The sequence below is a fragment of the Myotis yumanensis genome, unplaced genomic scaffold (genome assembly GCF_028538775.1).
Source record: "Myotis yumanensis isolate MYYU_CA2020_CCGP unplaced genomic scaffold, mMyoYum1.0.hap1 SCAF_3, whole genome shotgun sequence".
NCBI lineage: Eukaryota > Metazoa > Chordata > Mammalia > Chiroptera > Vespertilionidae > Myotis > Myotis yumanensis.
The window spans coordinates 127297390-127314266 of NW_027223754.1; positions in this window are offsets into that span (position 1 = coordinate 127297390).

The window sequence follows — 16877 nt, forward strand, 5'->3', positions numbered from 1 at the left end:
CAAAAATACATAGAACAGCAATGTAAAAATTAGGTAATATTTTAAATTCATGGTTAGATGTACACCACTCTAAACATTCTAGAAGAGTAAAGCTCTAGAATGATGAAAAATTGTTCTAGCATGAAGCATTCAACATTAATTTTGTTACCATCTTAACCATTTTTAAGTGTAAAGTTTAGCAGAGGTTAAGTACATTCATATTATTGTTCAACCAATCTTCAGAACTCTTTTCACCTTGCAAAACTAATATTCTATAACTACTAAACAATAACTGTCTACTCCTCTCTCTCCTCAGCCTCTGGAAACCACCTTTTTTATTTTCTGCCTCTATGAGTTTTACTACTCTAGGTACCTCATATATAAATAGGATCATACAGCGTTTGTCTTTTGTGACTAGCTTATTTTACTTCATAATATATTCAAGGTTTATCCATGTTGCATGTATCAGAATTTACTCCCTTTAAAAAGCTGAAGAATACCCTATGTATGTATATGTTTATAAACATTTTGTTTCTTTTTTTATTCATTCATCTGTTGATGGACATAAGATTGCTTCCATCTTTTGACTATTGTGAATATGCTGCTATAAACAGAGATGTGCAAATATCTTTTTAATACTCTGCTTTCGATTCTTTTGGGTATATAACTCAAAGTGGAATTTCTATATCATGTGGTACTTTATTTTTAATTTTTTGAGGAACTGCCATATGGTTTTCCATGGCAGCTGTGCCATTTTACATGTATACCAACAGTGAACAAGAATGCCAATTTACCTACATCTTTCCCAGCACTTGTTATTTTCTGTATGTTTGTTTGTTTTTTCTTTTAATTAAATCTTTATTCAGATTATTACATTTGTTCCTCTTTTTTCCCCCCATAACTCCCCTCATCCCAGTTTCCGCCCCACCCTCCGCCCTCACTCCCCACCCACTGTCCTCATCCATAGGTGCATGATTTTTGTCCAGTCTCTTCCCGCATCTCCCACACCCCTTCCCCGCCCCCCCAAGAATAGTTAGTCCATTCCCTTTCTATGTCCCTGATTCTATTACAATCACCAGTTCATTTCTATGTCCCTGATTCTATTACAATCACATCAGATTATTTATTCACTTGATTCTTAGATTCACTTGTTGATAGATGCATATTTGTTGTTCATAATTTGTATCTTTACCTTTTTCTTCTTCTTCCTCTTCTTAAAGGATACCTTTCAGCATTTCATATAATACTGGTTTGGTGGTGATGGACTCCTTTAGCTTTTCCTTATCTGTGAAGCTCTTTGTCTGACCTTCAATTCTGAATGATAGCTTTGCTGGATAAAGTAATCTTGGTTGTAGGTTCTTGCTATTCATCACTTTGAATATTTCTTGCCACTCCCTTCTGGCCTGCAAAGTTTCTGTTGAGAAATCAACTGACAGTCGTATGGGTATTCCCTTGTAGGTAACTGACTTTCTTTCTCTTGCTGCTTTTAAGATTCTTTCTTTGTCTTTTGCTCTTGGCATTGTTATGGGTTGGCTCAATGAGATAGACCACCGACTCAGAATTTAAATTTGAAAGCCGTTTATTAAGCTGGCCAGCTAACCACAGCCCGTACCTTCCCCCTCTGGGAAGCCTCGCGGCATGTGGCAAAGAGCAAGTGTGCATTATGATTTTTATAACAAAACAGTGTTACCTTAGAAGCTCACAGAAAGTTCATAAGCACAAAGGGGGGGTAAACAGAGTCACACCTGGCTGGCCTAAGACAATCTAGCAATTTTTCTTCCATGGTTCCTAACTCTGCAACTCCCCTCCATTCATCAGTCCCTCCTCCCAGCACATACACAATCCTCATATCCTGGTAACACAATCCTTCTCCATACGTCAGTCCCCCCCTCCCAGAACATTCTGTAACCCTTCCATGGCGCAGTCCCTCACCCTAGCACATTCCCTACTGGTCTTATGCCCGAATCAAATCTTTGATTCAGCGCCCTCCTCTATGTTATGAAATTGAGGAGGCATTTGGCAATGTAGGGGTCAAGCCGCCGGGGAAGAGTCTGGCATTTGATGGTGAAGAATTGGCCAGGGTCTCGGCCACTGACATAGAGTCTTAGTTTCTATGTCTTTCTCCTTCCCATTGGTCAGTTCACCAGGTGAGAGGCATGAGGAGGACGGGGTTACAATTTCTAGTGCCTCTTTCCTGCGACTTTGATGGTGGTTGGAGTGCTCAGCACCACCTGGTAGGGTCCAGCCCATCTAGGTTCCAGGCTGCCAGGGTCGTGCCGTTTCACCCAGACGAGGTCACCCAGAGAGAAGGCAGGCTGTGTTGGACTGGATCTCAGCACGTCCTCCTCCCGAATGGCTCTCACCACCCGTCATGCTGACTTGGCGCTGCTCTGCAAAGCCTGTAAGGACTTAAGCAAACTTTGGGTAGATGGCTGGGCAATTTCTTCCTCCCTTAGGCGGGGAAGAAGAGGTGGCGGCCTACCAAACATAATTTCAAAAGGGGTGAGTCCTTTTATATACGGGGTGCACCTAGCTCTGAGGAGGGCAAAAGGAAGGAGACTTACCCAGTTTTCGCCAGTCTCTAATTTTAACTTAGTTAATGTTTTCTTTAAGATCCAATTTATTCTCTCTACCTGTCCAGAACTCTGTGGTCTATAAACACAATGCAATTTTCAAGTAACTCTTAGGGACTTAACTATGGATTGTAACATTGGCGATAAACGCCAGGCCATCGTCGGACCCATGTATAGTGGCAGGCTAAACCGGGGGACAATTTCAGTGAGGAGTTTTCTAACTACTACCTGTGCTGTCTCTGCCTTGGTTGGGTATGCCGCAGGCCAGCCAGAGAAGGTATCAATGAAAACCAGCAAGTATTTATACCCTCCTTGTCCTCCTGGTATCTCGGTGAAGTCCACTTCCCAGTGTTCTCCGGGGTTCTGACCTCGGAATCGCTGTCCCGGCGTGGCCACAACAGGGGGCCCTTGATTCATTCGGGCACACACTTGGCACCTTCTAGCCAACTCTTGAGATATTTTCTGGAGCCCTGGGATGTAAAATTCTCTTCCCAGTAGTTCTGATATCTTCATTCCCCCAGGTGGGTGCTCTGGTGGGTCTGGGAAGCGATGGTCCACCCCAGGGCTTCTGGCATTATAGGCCTCCCATTTGGCAGAATTAGCCATCCAGCCTCTCCTTCCCGGGCCCTTAGTTTCTCAGCTAGCCTCTGCTCCTCTGGCAGATGAGTAGGCTTCTCTGGGAGCCTTCGTGCTGGCAGGGCTACGAGAACTTCTAGGGGCCCTATTGGTCTTTTAGTCACTTCCTTGGCCCCTATATGGCTGCCAGGTGGTTAAGTATCTCAGGAGCTTTTTCCTTTCCTCCTGAGGTCAGGAGACTTCTTTAAGGTGGCTCCCGTGTCCTCCTGTAAGGGCAGTGTGAGGAGATATATCCCTGTAGTCCCTGGGTAGGTCTGGCAGGGCCAGTGCCGGGGCGCTTACCAGGGCTTCTTATATCTCCCCTGGCTCCTCCTCATGTGCCCCCCGCTACCGGGTACCTTCCTCTGCGAAGCTGCTCCCATCGTCCGTGTAGAGGGTCTCATCCGGATTCTGCAGGGCTGGTCCACGAGGTCCTCACGGAGGGAAGTGAGGGTAGTCAGTGTCTCCTTGCAGTCAGGCAAAGGGGCCTCTGCCTTCTCGTCAGGGAGGAGTGTGGCAGGGTTCAAGGCAGCTGTTTTCAGGAAGCTGAAATGTTTACTCTTTTTCCCTTTCCCTACCAGAGGGCCTGAGTGAGTGCTATGAGTTCCACAAGGAAGTCCACCTTTTGGCCCCCCACTGTCAGGGTTATTCTGGGCTCCTGGGGGCCAGCTGAGCCCCAACAACCCCAATCCACCTCCTCCACCAGCATGGGAGGGAGTCGGTTCCCCCACACGTTCAGGGCACTCCCTTTTCCAATGTCCTTCCTTTCTGCAAAATGCACATTGATTTTTCCCAAGCCTAGGTTGAACTCCTTTTCTTCCGCGAGGCTTTTCTTTGCCCTTGTTGTCTCTCTGGCCCCTTGGACCTTCCTCCTCGCTCAGGGCCAGGAGGACCTTGGCCATCCGGGTGTTTAAACCTGCTGTCGGGTCTTCCTGATTGTCAAAAACCTTCTGGGCCACCTCAACCAACTTAGAGATTGATTTCCCCTCAAAGCCTTTTAACTTTTGTCATTTTTTCCTAATATTTGGGGCCGACTGGGAAACAAATGCAACATTGACAGCCCTCCGACTTTCCAGGGCATCAGGGTTAGGCCCCTGGACTGTCTCTGTCACCTTAGAGAGGTTTGTGGGTCTCCAAGCAGCAGCTCGGATGCCCCCTAATAGAGTCTGGCGATACCGATCGAGAGCCTCCTTTCCCCTGTCACTATAGGGGTTCCAGTTTGGTTGCCTGGAGGGAAACACAGCCTTCAATCTGTCTTTTATTTATTCTTTCAGAATGGACTAAAGGAGCTTTATTTCCCTACAGGGTCTTATATGTCACAGGACCTCACAGGGTCTGAAATTCCTGTAACAGAGGGCTAGTATTCACCACTTTATTAACCCCTCTGTTCTAGACAGGCCTTCCCCAGTTTCCTACAGTTGAGGTTTTGTGCCACCCCTGACATGGGCATGGTCACACAGGCCTGTAAGACAGTATACAGGTTGCTAACTGTCAACTGTCTCTCAATAGAGACCAAAATTCAATGGGTATTCTTCTTTGCCCACCTGGGCAACTGCCCTCTCGGCAGCTAGACACCTTTTACTTTTTGGGTTCATTCCACATAGCCTTTTTCCAGGACAGTTTACACATAGGCCAGTTCTTTCTAGCCACAAATACAGCTTGTCCAATTTCCTTAAAATGTATTCTGGCACAGGAGAAAGTTGTTTTGCTGTACATAGGTAGCTTAATCCCTATACAACTGGGCTTGGACCTCTGCCTAGCAAATTGCAGTCTATAAGTTCAATATGCAGCCTCCGGTCCTCCTAACCCAACGATTTTTCGGCCAGTCTCTGAGTCAGACTTCTCCTCTCTTGGAGAATTTCAAAGTCCTGATGGCTCCCAGGTCTAGGGAGAGTGCCCTTCTCTGTTTATTAGTTACAGGGCCCTGCTTTCCTTGTCTTCCCACCAGTCCCCTTTATGGCAGAACAGTGACCAGGCCTCTTTGAAGGGAATGTACTGGAAGGGGATATCAGCCCCTCCTCTTCCAGCAGCAACAGGTACTAAACCCTTTCAGTACATTTGCAAGCAGGGAGCATTTACTAACTCTATCTGCAGCTTTCATAGATCTCAGGCTTGCTGCTCTATTCCTGGGGCTGTAGGAAGGCTAGTACCAGTCACTGGCTTACGGCTTAACTGCTGTAGCCTGCAAGCCAAAGGCCCAAGTACTTTCTCGTTGCTACTGCTGCTGCTGCTTCTTTTTTTTCTTTTTTTAGGGCCACTGCAGGCAGCTTAGGCATCCAGCCTCCCTTCTTTGTTCATTCACTCCCCAATCTGGTCTGGAGCTGGGAATAGCGCCTTGGTCTGCCTTGCTTCCCCAGAGGGCTGCCTGTCTAGCCCCAGATCTAGAGGGCCGGCCTGCTGTAGGAACTGCAGGACTGGCAGATGTCGCAAGGTCCTGGAGGTTCTCCCCCTCTCTCCCTGAAGGACCGGGGGAGCTTTTCCCTTCTGGGGCCCGGCCAAAAGAATTGTCTGTCTCTGTCCCAATTTTTCCTCGGGAGGCAAGCCCTCATTTACCGGGGTTTCTTGGACAATATGTCAACCTAAACTTGAATATAAGGAATTTGATTAGGATGCCCCGGGCGGCCGTTATGACGTAATGGACCCGGTAGGCAGTGGTCAGATCAAAAGACCCTGCATCCGGCCACCCTTCCTGGAAAGTGGGCCACTCCCATTCACAGAATCGCTGTAAATCAAAAGCATTAACATTATAACCTTTAAATCTACCCTAGAACTTCAGTTTAATATAGTAAATTACAACCTAGGTGAGAGCAGCTGATAGACAGAAATCTTTATTAACTAAGTGGGCTGATTCTCCTTAACAGTGAGCAAAAGACTCTGAGAAAAATAATTCTCGCAGCTGCCGAGAGACTTTGCAGACTGCCAAGGGGCCAGCCCAAACGTTCAGCCAAGCATATCAACAGAAAGCAGAATAAATCAAAGTAGCTCTTACTTTACACAGACCAGTAATGATTTACACTTTCTTAATAGACCAGCCCAGGCTGGAGCTGTATCCAGTCTCCCTTCTCTGTAGTAATTTGGCCAGTCCCACACAAACAAACTTTGTCCCGACCCCATGATGATCGGTGGCGAGAGACAGACAAGGGAAGGGGTGACCTGTTTTCACAGATCCTCACGCAGGTGCCCGCCTGGCCGCGTCCCTTGGGAGCTTAGATTCGTCGTAGCTAAGGTGCACCCGTATAAACCCCGGGCCTGGTCACCTCCACATGGGGGTGAGTCACCGTTATGCCATATGACAAATCGAGGAACCGCAGGTTGGGGCCCACTCGGACTCCGTAACCGAAGTCGTGGAGCCACATAAAGGAGAGGAGAGGGCAGGCCCCCTCCCTCCACACTCACACACTTTCACCAGACATTCACTCAGAGTTTAAACAATCCACCCAATTCCTAGCCATTTCCTGATTCCTGAGGGAGCTCTATAGCTTCCCGGGAGGTGATCAAGCTCCCCTTCCACTCACCCGGAGTGGGCCTGACTGATAGGGGGTCAACAAAGATGACTGACCCTATCCCATTTGACAAAGACAAAGACAACAAATAACAAAGACAAAATAAATCAGCCAAATGCAACCTAAGGTTGCCCGGAACCTGCAGCTTGCTCCTTGGAGTCCTGAAAATTTTCAAAAAACATTGCAGCAGGGTGTGCACAGAAGCAGACAACTTCTTGACAACAAATACCAAGACAAACAAATACCAGACAGACAAACCCAGTGCAGCCTACAGCCGCACGAACCAGGGACCCCGGCCACCGTCGTGGCCGCGGGTCAGGACCAGGAGTACCGCTGCGTCCAGCCCTCCGTATAGGTCCTTCCGTGGGACGTCCCAATTCCTGTTTAACGACCGGTCCCTTACCTCTCTCGAGAGTCCAGGTGGCTCAGTTTCCGAATTGAAAGTTTTCGGTGGACTGGAGGCCTCCTTGGTAATCGTTCTCCACAGGTGTGGGGTATCTCGCTGAGTGCCCGGCGACAACTGGGGGAGAGCCTCCTGCCTTGAATAGGGGGTCCCTCTCCTCCCTTCCGGGGGAGAGCCTCCTGCCCTAAACAAGGGGTCCCTCTCACCCCTGCTGGGGGAGAGCCTCCTGCCTTAAATAGGGGGTCCCTCTCACCCCTGCTGGGGGAGAGCCTCCTGCCTTAAATAGGGGGTCCCTCTCACCCCTGCCAGGGGAGAGCCTCCAGCCCTAAGTAAGGGGTCCCTCTCCTCTCTGCCGGGTATCTCGCTGCGGGCCTCCAAATGTTATGGGTTGGCTCAACGAGATAGACCACCGACTCAGAATTTAAATTTGAAAGCCGTTTATTAAGCTGGCCAGCTGACCACAGCCCGTACCTTCCCCCTCTGGGAAGCCTCGCGGCATGTGGCAAAGAGCAAGTGTGCATTATGATTTTTATAACAAAACAGTGTTACCTTAGAAGCTCACAGAAAGTTCATAAGCACAAAGGGGGGGTAAACAGAGTCACACCTGGCTGGCCTAAGACAATCTAGCAATTTTTCTTCCATGGTTCCTAACTCTGCAACTCCCCTCCATTCATCAGTCCCTCCTCCCAGCACATACACAATCCTCATATCCTGGTAACACAATCCTTCTCCATACGTCAGTCCCCCCTCCCAGAACATTCTGTAACCCTTCCATGGCGCAGTCCCTCACCCTAGCACAGCATTTTAATGATGATGTGTCTTGGTGTGGTCCTCTTTGGATTCCTTTTGTTTGGGGTTCTCTGCACTTCCTGGACCTGTAAGTCTATTTCTTTCACCAGGTGGGGGAAGTTTTCTGTCATTATTTCTTCAAATAGGTTTTCAATATCTTGCTCTCTCTCATCTTCTGGCACCCCTATAATTCTGATGTTGGTATGCTTGAAGCTGTCCCAGAGGCTCCTTACACTATCTTCGTATTTTCAGATTCTTTTTTCATTTTGCTTTTCCGGTTGGGTGTTTTTTGCTTCTTCGCATTTCAAATCTTTGACTTGATTCTTGTGCTCCTCTGGTCTGCTGTTGGGTGTCTGTATAATATTCTTTATTTCAGTCAGCGTATGCTTAATTTCTAGTTGGTTCTTTATCTCTACATCGAGGGTCTCATTAGATTTCTTGTAGATCTCATTAAGTTTATCGGCAGTTTCTAGAAAATTATTGAAAGACCTTAAATGTGTGGTTTTGAGCTCTATATCCTCCAATTCTGATATTTGCGTCCTGTTTCTTTGTCTCCGCATTTTTTATGCTTTCTTGGTGCAACCCCTAGTGGTCTTTGTGCGCAGTCTTGTTGTAGTTAAGCCTTGATTGTTGTAGGTAATACTGGAGGGGATTTGACCTCCAGGCCAACTTGCTGTGAGAATCAGCTGTGTCTGCAGTGAGAGAACTTCTGTCCTCTAAGGAGGTGCTAATCTAGCCTTTGCCTGAGGCTATCTGGCAAATGCCTCTGTGCAGGGCTTGGGCGGGGCGGGTCCTGAGGGATCTACAGGGTGGGCGGAGCGAGCAGTTATGGCTGCTCTCAGTCCCGTCCCCAGGGGCTCTGCCTCTCAGAGTCCCAGCAACTGCTGCAAACCTCGGAGAGAAAGCTGCCTTCGAGTTCTGACCAAAGCCAGACAGCCCCGCTTCTCCCGTTTGAGTCTGGGTCCCTAGAGACTCACCCGGAACTGGAGCTCAGAGTCTGAGGCTCCCTCCCGATTAAAACAGACAACCACGCCCTCAGCCGCCAGCCCGCTCCGCATGCACTCTGCACCTTAGTATTTGACTTCAGCACTGCGCCTCCTCTGAGTCTCGGTATGCTATTCTCTTTCCTCCTAGTTGTAGAACTTCCACTCAGCCAGCCTTCCTGTGGTTCTGGATGATGTCCGTTCCGTCTTTTAGTTGTATTTTTGAAGTGGTTGTTCGAGGCAGCAAACTCCGGCTTTAACCTATGCCGCCATCATGGTTTCTTCTTCCTTGTTTTTTCTTTTTTCACAGTAGCCATACTAGTGGGTGTGCTACACTACTCTTATAAGAGTCTGCCACTGATTCTCCCTGTAGAATTTTTCTTTACCAAATACAGATTCTCTGGCCACAAAGCCAATCCAAAAACACAGAGGAAACTTCCTTGTGCTGATGTAAGCTTCCGGGCCTCAAAAAAACAAAGGTTAGCAGACATCTTTGACTTTTTTGGCTACCAAACTCAAGTATCCAGTTATATGCTTTATCTCAGGATTTTTGTCCTGTCTTATTTTGGGCTTACACTAAGTTAATTCTTTAGACTCAAGACTCTGTTCATTTTTTCTGCCTTTTATAAAACATCAATTACCTCCTTGGGCAAAACTAATGTATCCCTTCACTTTTTTCCCCCCAAGATATTCTGTATATTACTTGAGTTAATACATCTATATATATAAAAACCTAAGTGACTGAACAACCAAACAACTGGTCAACTGGTCACTATGATGCGCACTGACCAACAGGAGGCAGACGCTCAATGCAGGAGCTGCTCCCTGGTGGTCAGTGCACTCCCACAGCCAACCTCCCCTGGCCAGCCAACTTCCCACGGTCCCTCCCCCCAGCCTGCCAACCTCCCATGGTCCTTCCCCACCCCCACCCCCACTAGCCGGCTCCCTACCAATTGGTCCCTCCCCCCGGGTGGCCAACCTCCCATGGCCCCTCCCCTCAGCCAGCTGACCCGCCCCCCCCATTGGCCCCAATTGCCAGCCAGGCCAGAGGAACCCCACCAGTGCACAAATTCATGCACTGGGCCTCTAGTGACATTATAATTGTTTGCTTATGTATTAACCTCTGAAGCAGACTCAACAGACCTAATTACTATTCCTCTCTTTGTTCCTACTAAAAGAACAGTGATTATATTTTGAATAGCCTGTATCCAGCTAAAAACTTATATTCCCCAGACTCTCTGGCAGCTAAGGCTACTCACAGGAGATGAACAAGAAGATAAAAGGAAGTTAAAGTGATATTAGGAAACTCCTCTACCATGCTGGCTGTGTATATAAGGTTATTTTTTATATGACAAAATACTAAACTATTCAGTAAAGCCAGTGTTTTCTAATTTTTTTATATAACAAAATATATTAAAATGATAATATTAAATACTTTCAAGGAAAAGGCAAGTTATAGACAAAGTTGAATATTCAAAATGCTCTCTCTGCTCTAAGTAGAGGAATGAGGTGGCAACAGGGGTGGAGGTGTGTCATTATCTTGTCACACCTGTAACCCATTGGCAAACTAGGCATATTCTCAGCAGCACACCTGTTTGGAATCTCTGATTAAGACATAATAGTCATATTGCTTTATTGCTTTTTCAGACAGCTGAACACAATTTCCACCAATAGAGTTTCTCTAGCTGGACAATGAAGTTTTTGAGAACAAAATTATTCGTAATTTATTTTTTTATGCTGCTAGAAACATAGTAGTTATTCACTAAATATTTATTGAATAAGTGGAAAGCAACCATGGTTCCAGACTTACTGGTTTCCTCAGAGTTCTGGATCATGCTCATCTCTGACTCAAAGCCTCCTGGCCTGGAAAAACTTTTGGAGCCAAATCTTACCCAGGCTTTAAAGTTCTTCTCAATTCTCACCTCTTCCATGAATTCCTGTTACCATTTTGGCTCAGATCACCCCATTTTATTCCCTTCTCTGTACTCCTATAACCTTGCTGAAGAAAGGTTTACTGTGGCCTTAGTCATATGGTTATCCTCCAACTAATGATCCAGCTTTTCCATGTGGTCAGATGCTAACTGTATTTTCTACTGACAGAAGGTTGTATTTCAGATGTGTTTTTTTTCCTCTAAAAATATATTTCTTACCATGCAAATACAAACAATTGATGACAAAATATATAAGAAAATCAAATAAAACTAAAAACATAAAAATTGTAATGTTCTCTTTGGGGAAATATTCTGCCTGAGATGGATCCATTGGTCATTTCTTAAAATATTAGTCTAGTAAAATTGGGCTAAACATATCAAGTTGGTCAGAATTTCCCTAGAGTAAGCACTCCCAAAGTCTTAGAACTGCATTTAAAGATGCTATCATCTGTCCCAAAATGGTTACTGAAAATCTGACATAAAGTCAGGCTTTTAAAGTTCTTTGTATGATAAACAAGAGTTGGCACACTTTACATAGAGCTTTTATTTTCTGGAACAATTCTCTGCTGCCCTATTCATCAATCTTAAATATTGTGGAGAAAAGTTAACATTTCTGGAAACATTTAGATGCCTTTGGATCAGTGCTTAGAGTTTCCTGTTGAGATGTAAGAATCCATTAGTATTTCTTCTTCATACAATCAAATTATTTATTGCTCACTCTGAAAGTTCTTCCTTTGATTTTTCACTTTTCCTGTTCTTCAGTATTTTGAAGAGAGAATATTTGCCCCTTACCCCCTTTTGTTTTGCTCAAATGTGTTTGATTGTATTTTCACATTATCAAAAGTTATTACATTTGTATATATATATTTAGTGAATTGAGCATTGATTTTTAAAAATAAGTCTGGTATATCACCTTTCTATTGTTTTCTTTTAGCTAGCATTGGATAATTACTCAGGCTATGGTATGATTCTACCAGAAGAAATATACTATATAGAATAGCACCTTTTTATATGCAAAACAGTCCTATGATGTTTTAAAGGGATTAAATATAGCAGGATTGATGGAGATAGTGAAGAAGAGGCAAAGACTGAAGTTTAGAACCAAATGTATCCACTCTGTCTGTTTTTAAAAAATTGAATTTATTGGGGTAACTTTGGTTAATAAAGTTATATAGGTTTCAGGGGTACTGTTCTACAACATGTCATCTGTGCATTGTATTGTGTGAAAATCACCCCAAGTTAAGTCTCCTTCCATCACCATTTATTCCCCCTTTATCCTCTCCTCCCACCCTCAACCCCACCTCATCCTTCCACCCATTACCCATTCCCTCTGGTAATCGCCATACTGTTGTCTGTCATAGAAGTTTTATTTATTTGTTTGTTTGTTTGTTTGCTTGCTTTTTTTTTTTTTGCTTAATCCTTTTTACCTTTTTGTGTGACTTTTGACAGTAACTAAGTCACTCTGAACCTTTGCTTTCTTATCTGTAGAATAAAGATAATTCTAAACTTACCTACTTTTAATGAGTGAGTATTATTATTTCCATGGCAATATGTTTGTTTGCATGAATTCACTAAGAATATGTTCTCTTTATAATAAGACACATAGAACCAGTTTCCAATTGTGGTTTATTAACCAAGACTTTGGGATGTCATATTTCATAGAGACATGCCTAGACTCTGATGTCACCAGAAAGTTTTAAGGAATTAAGATTGACCTTGAAAGCCAAGGAAAGCCCAGTGGAGAAAAGGCCTAGTACCTTGCTTATTTGCATTCTTCCCAAGTAAGGAATGAAGGTTGCTTTCTTGGGAGCTGGCAAGGAAAGAACCTCCAGACAATTTGGGGAACCTTGAGAACTTGAGGAATTCACCCAAATCTATAGGTCTTGCAGGCAAAGCCTGATGCAACTGTATGGCTTGGCTTCTTCACTCTGAGGAGCTAATTAAAGCTCAATCTAGAGATTCCTTATGAGATTCCAGCAAAGCAGATTCCAGCAAAGCAGAACCTATATGATCAATTGCTATTCTTGTTGTGTTCATGTAAATAATTAGGCCAAGTTAAAACTGGACCTAATACAGTAAATAATTTGGCCTTCATTTGGTTCTTTAATATAAATGAGGGTGATTTCAGGGAAAGAAATTGTGTTTAAATAAAAATCTAAAAAATAAAGTTAAAAAAAAACAAAACAAAAAAACTTACCATACAGTTATAAAAAAATCATGACATATTCTATTTGCTTTGTAAACTGAAAACATTATTTTTAAAATTCAGCCACAATTATTAGTTATCCAATATCCACACAATGACTCTCATTTCCCTAAGAAAGGAAATAATATTTTTCATATTATAGAACTATTTCACTATTTTGATTGTTTCATATTTTATTTATTTGGTTCACTTATTATTTAGATATTTCTCTGTTGATTTGCTTCCAATTATCTACAAAATTGAAATATGTCTGTCTTATTCTCTCTACTCAATGGAGGAAAAAGAATGCCTACCTGCCTTGCTTAAAGTGATTTAATGTCCTTTGTTATAAGGAAACATTCACTTTTATCTTCAAGATTTGTATTCTTTTTTAAAATATATTTTTATTGATTTCAGAAAGGAAGGGAGAGAAATAAACATCAATGATCAGAAAGAATCATTGATTGGCTGTCTCTTGCTCACCCCATATTGAGGATCAACCCACAACCTGGGCATGTGCCTTGGCCGGGAATCAAACCGTGACCTCCTGGTTCATAGGTCGATGCTCAACCACCAAGCCACGCCAGCCAGGCAAGATTTGTATTCTATGATTAGCCAAATGGGCTTGATAGATGTTCTAAATTTGTTGAGCATTCCAACATTCATGGCAAATCAATGGAATTAATTTGAGGTTGTACTGTTTGCTAATCCTTTGAGTGATCATATTAGATAGCTTTCAATCTTGAAGAAGAAGCAGTTACATTAAAATAGCTTCAAAACCAAAGTCACTTATCAATGGCTAGAGATAGTGGATTGCCCCCAATAATTTGCCTCTGGCTGGTTTAGGGTACTTTATTTTAAAAAGTTGGATCACTCAATACTGTAGAAGTCCATTTCAATGAAGGTCATATGGCTTATCTACCAGGTAATACTGCCACAGGCATTCAACTTATAGCTGTTTTTGAATTCAGAGCCGTAAGATGCTCTGCAAGTATGGCTTTTCAGTTGTAAAGTTCTTAAACAGATGAGACATTGTTATTAGCATGGATAACATAGTTTCATTATATTAGGGGTGAAAGTGATTTTCCAGATAATGACTTAGACAAATGTTTGTGGAATCTGTCCAGTTAATCCACCGAAAAATGCAGCCTGGCTTTCAGGAGCAATTCCACTTTTATTGAATGTTTTTGATTAAATATTTAACTCCTCTGAATTTCTTACCATATTGTTGAAGAACCTCTGTTAGTTTATTTCCTTTTTGGAGTCATTATTATTGCATTATTTAACTTAAAAATGGTTTCTGGCTAACCCAGAAACACATTTTAAACTAAATAGCTGCATATTTTATTATGTGTTAGGTGATCATTTTAAAAAGTAATCTCAGCCCTAACCAGTTTGGCTCAGTGGATAGAGCGTCGGCCTGCGGACTGAAGGGTCCCAGGTTCGATTCCGGTCAAGGGTACCTACCTTGGTTGCAGGCACATCCCCAGTAGGGAGTGTGCAGGAGGCAGCTGATCGATGTTTCTAACTCTCTATTCCTCTCCCTTCCTCTCTGTAAAAATCAATAAAATATATATTTTAAAAAAGTAATCTTAACAAAAGGTCTTTTTATATTTTCACATGGAGTGCAGATCAAAGGCTTGCTTATTACATACTAAATAACATAATATAGCAAAGACCCTATACTAAGTGAATTATTCATTTCTCAACTCAAGAATTAGCCACAGAATAACAATGTCATCTATTTATTCCATAAAAAAATTGAGTATCTTTTATGTAGCATTCACTATGCTGGGTGCTAGAGACACAAAAAAATAGCAAAGAGATCATTCATGAAGACAAGGAAATGACTGGTATTTAAAAAACCAAAATTCAACTTGCTGTAATCCAGGAATAATACTTTTGAGCTGTGTGGCCTAGATAAGCAACTTATTCTGTCTCAGCCCCAATTTCCCAATTGAAATCGGGGAATATATATCCAGAGTTGTTGGAAAAATAATTTAGGATATGGCTGCCTGGTACAAATAGAAACTCTTTATATTTTTTTAAGTGTTCAAATAACTTGAAATTCATAACATTTAGACATTAGTTATAGCCTTCCCCAAATTTCTCACCTGACAAATATTTTAAAAACTATTTAAGTATTCTTTTATTATTTCTCAGGTTTTTTGAGTCTCTAAAATTGCTAAGTTCCTCTTTATTGTTATCAACTTGTGTGAGGAATCAGAAAGCCATGATAGGTGCTTGTAGTTTGGTAGACTGTTCCTACACTGACATTTTCTTTGTCTTTGGTTTCTTGCCTCAGTTAAGAAATCTATACAATCAATATCAAAACCCTTTCGCCAACAATAAAAAATAACCCATAAAAATAGCTGTATTAGTTTCCTATTGCTGCTATAACAAGTTACTTCAAACTTAGTGGCTTAAAGCACAGCATTTCACTTACAGTTCTGGAGGGTGGAAGTCTAAATGTGTCAATAGAGATGCATCCCTTCTGAAGGCTTCAGAGGAGGGTCCGTTTCCTTGCCATTTCTAGGTTTTAGAGTCTGTCCACATTCCTTGGTTCCTGGCTCCACATCATTCTGACCACTCCTTCTGTTGTTACATGTCTTCTCTGATTTTGATTCTTCTGCTTCCCTATTATAAGGCCCCTTGTGGTTACAATGAACTAATTTGGATAACCTGATATTTTCACATCTCAAGATCCTTAATCACATCTCCAAAGCTTTTTGTAATCTAAAGTAACATATTAATGGTTCCCAGAATTAGAGCTTGGACATTTTGGGAGGCTATTACTTTACCTATCACAATAGCATTGGCAGATGAAAAGAAATCTAAAACATGTTTCATTTTCTAGGGTGGCAGGACATAGACCAAGCTTAGGCAATAAAGAAATGTGACACTATCAACAAAAGTAGTTAATTCCATTAGGACTCACTGAGGGAAAGCCAAATAATAGTTTGAATTATAAAATTGTATTTTTAAAAGCAGTATATTGTTATTGAGTACCAAAGAATAACTAGAATTAAGGTAACTAAAAATGATTCTAGTCAACATTGTTGATAAATTTGCTTTAGGTAACAGATAGAAATAGTTTGAAATTAGCATATGGATTCAGCATGAAATAATAATAGCTCATTGTTTTTAATGGTAATATAGAGAAGTTTCTTGGATATTAATTTCTTTTTAATACTCTGAGCATGTGTGTAAGGTAGGAATGCATTTGGAACTCTATATAACTGATAAAGCACCAAGGCTCAGAGATACTTAATAACTAGTGCAGGATTACAAGCTGGAATGTTAGCTGAGAATCTGACTGCAAAGGTCAAATCTCTTTGACCAGGGATCAAACTATAATGTTTGAAGGTACCTGAAATCCATTTGATCTCCAAGGTAGCTGAATAATTTCTTTTCAAGTCTTATTTACACTACTAGAAGCCTGATGCATGAAATTCATGCATGAGTAGGATCCCTAGGCCTGGCCACAGATCAGGGCCAATTGGGGCCTTCCAGCTGCCAGCCAGGGCCTTCCTTCCCCCAGCTGCCGGCTGCCGGCCCGGGGCCTTCCTTCATTCCATGCCTCCCCCTGGTGGTCAGCACACATCATAGCGAGCAGTCGAACTCCCGGTCAGTCAAACACCTGAGGGGACAATTTGCATATTAGTCTTTTATTATATAGGATGATTACCCCTTGACATTGTGAATTACTTACCATAAGACTATAGAAAAGTCTCTAAGTTAACAAATAATCATTCTTCTTCTTCTTCTTCTTCTTCTTCTTCTTCTTCTTCTTCTTCTTCTTCTCCTTCTTCTTTTTTAAATTCTCACCCAACAGAAATATCGATTGATTGCCTCCTGTGAGCATCCTGATCAGGGATCAAACCTGCAACCTAGGTATATGCCTTCAGTGGAAATG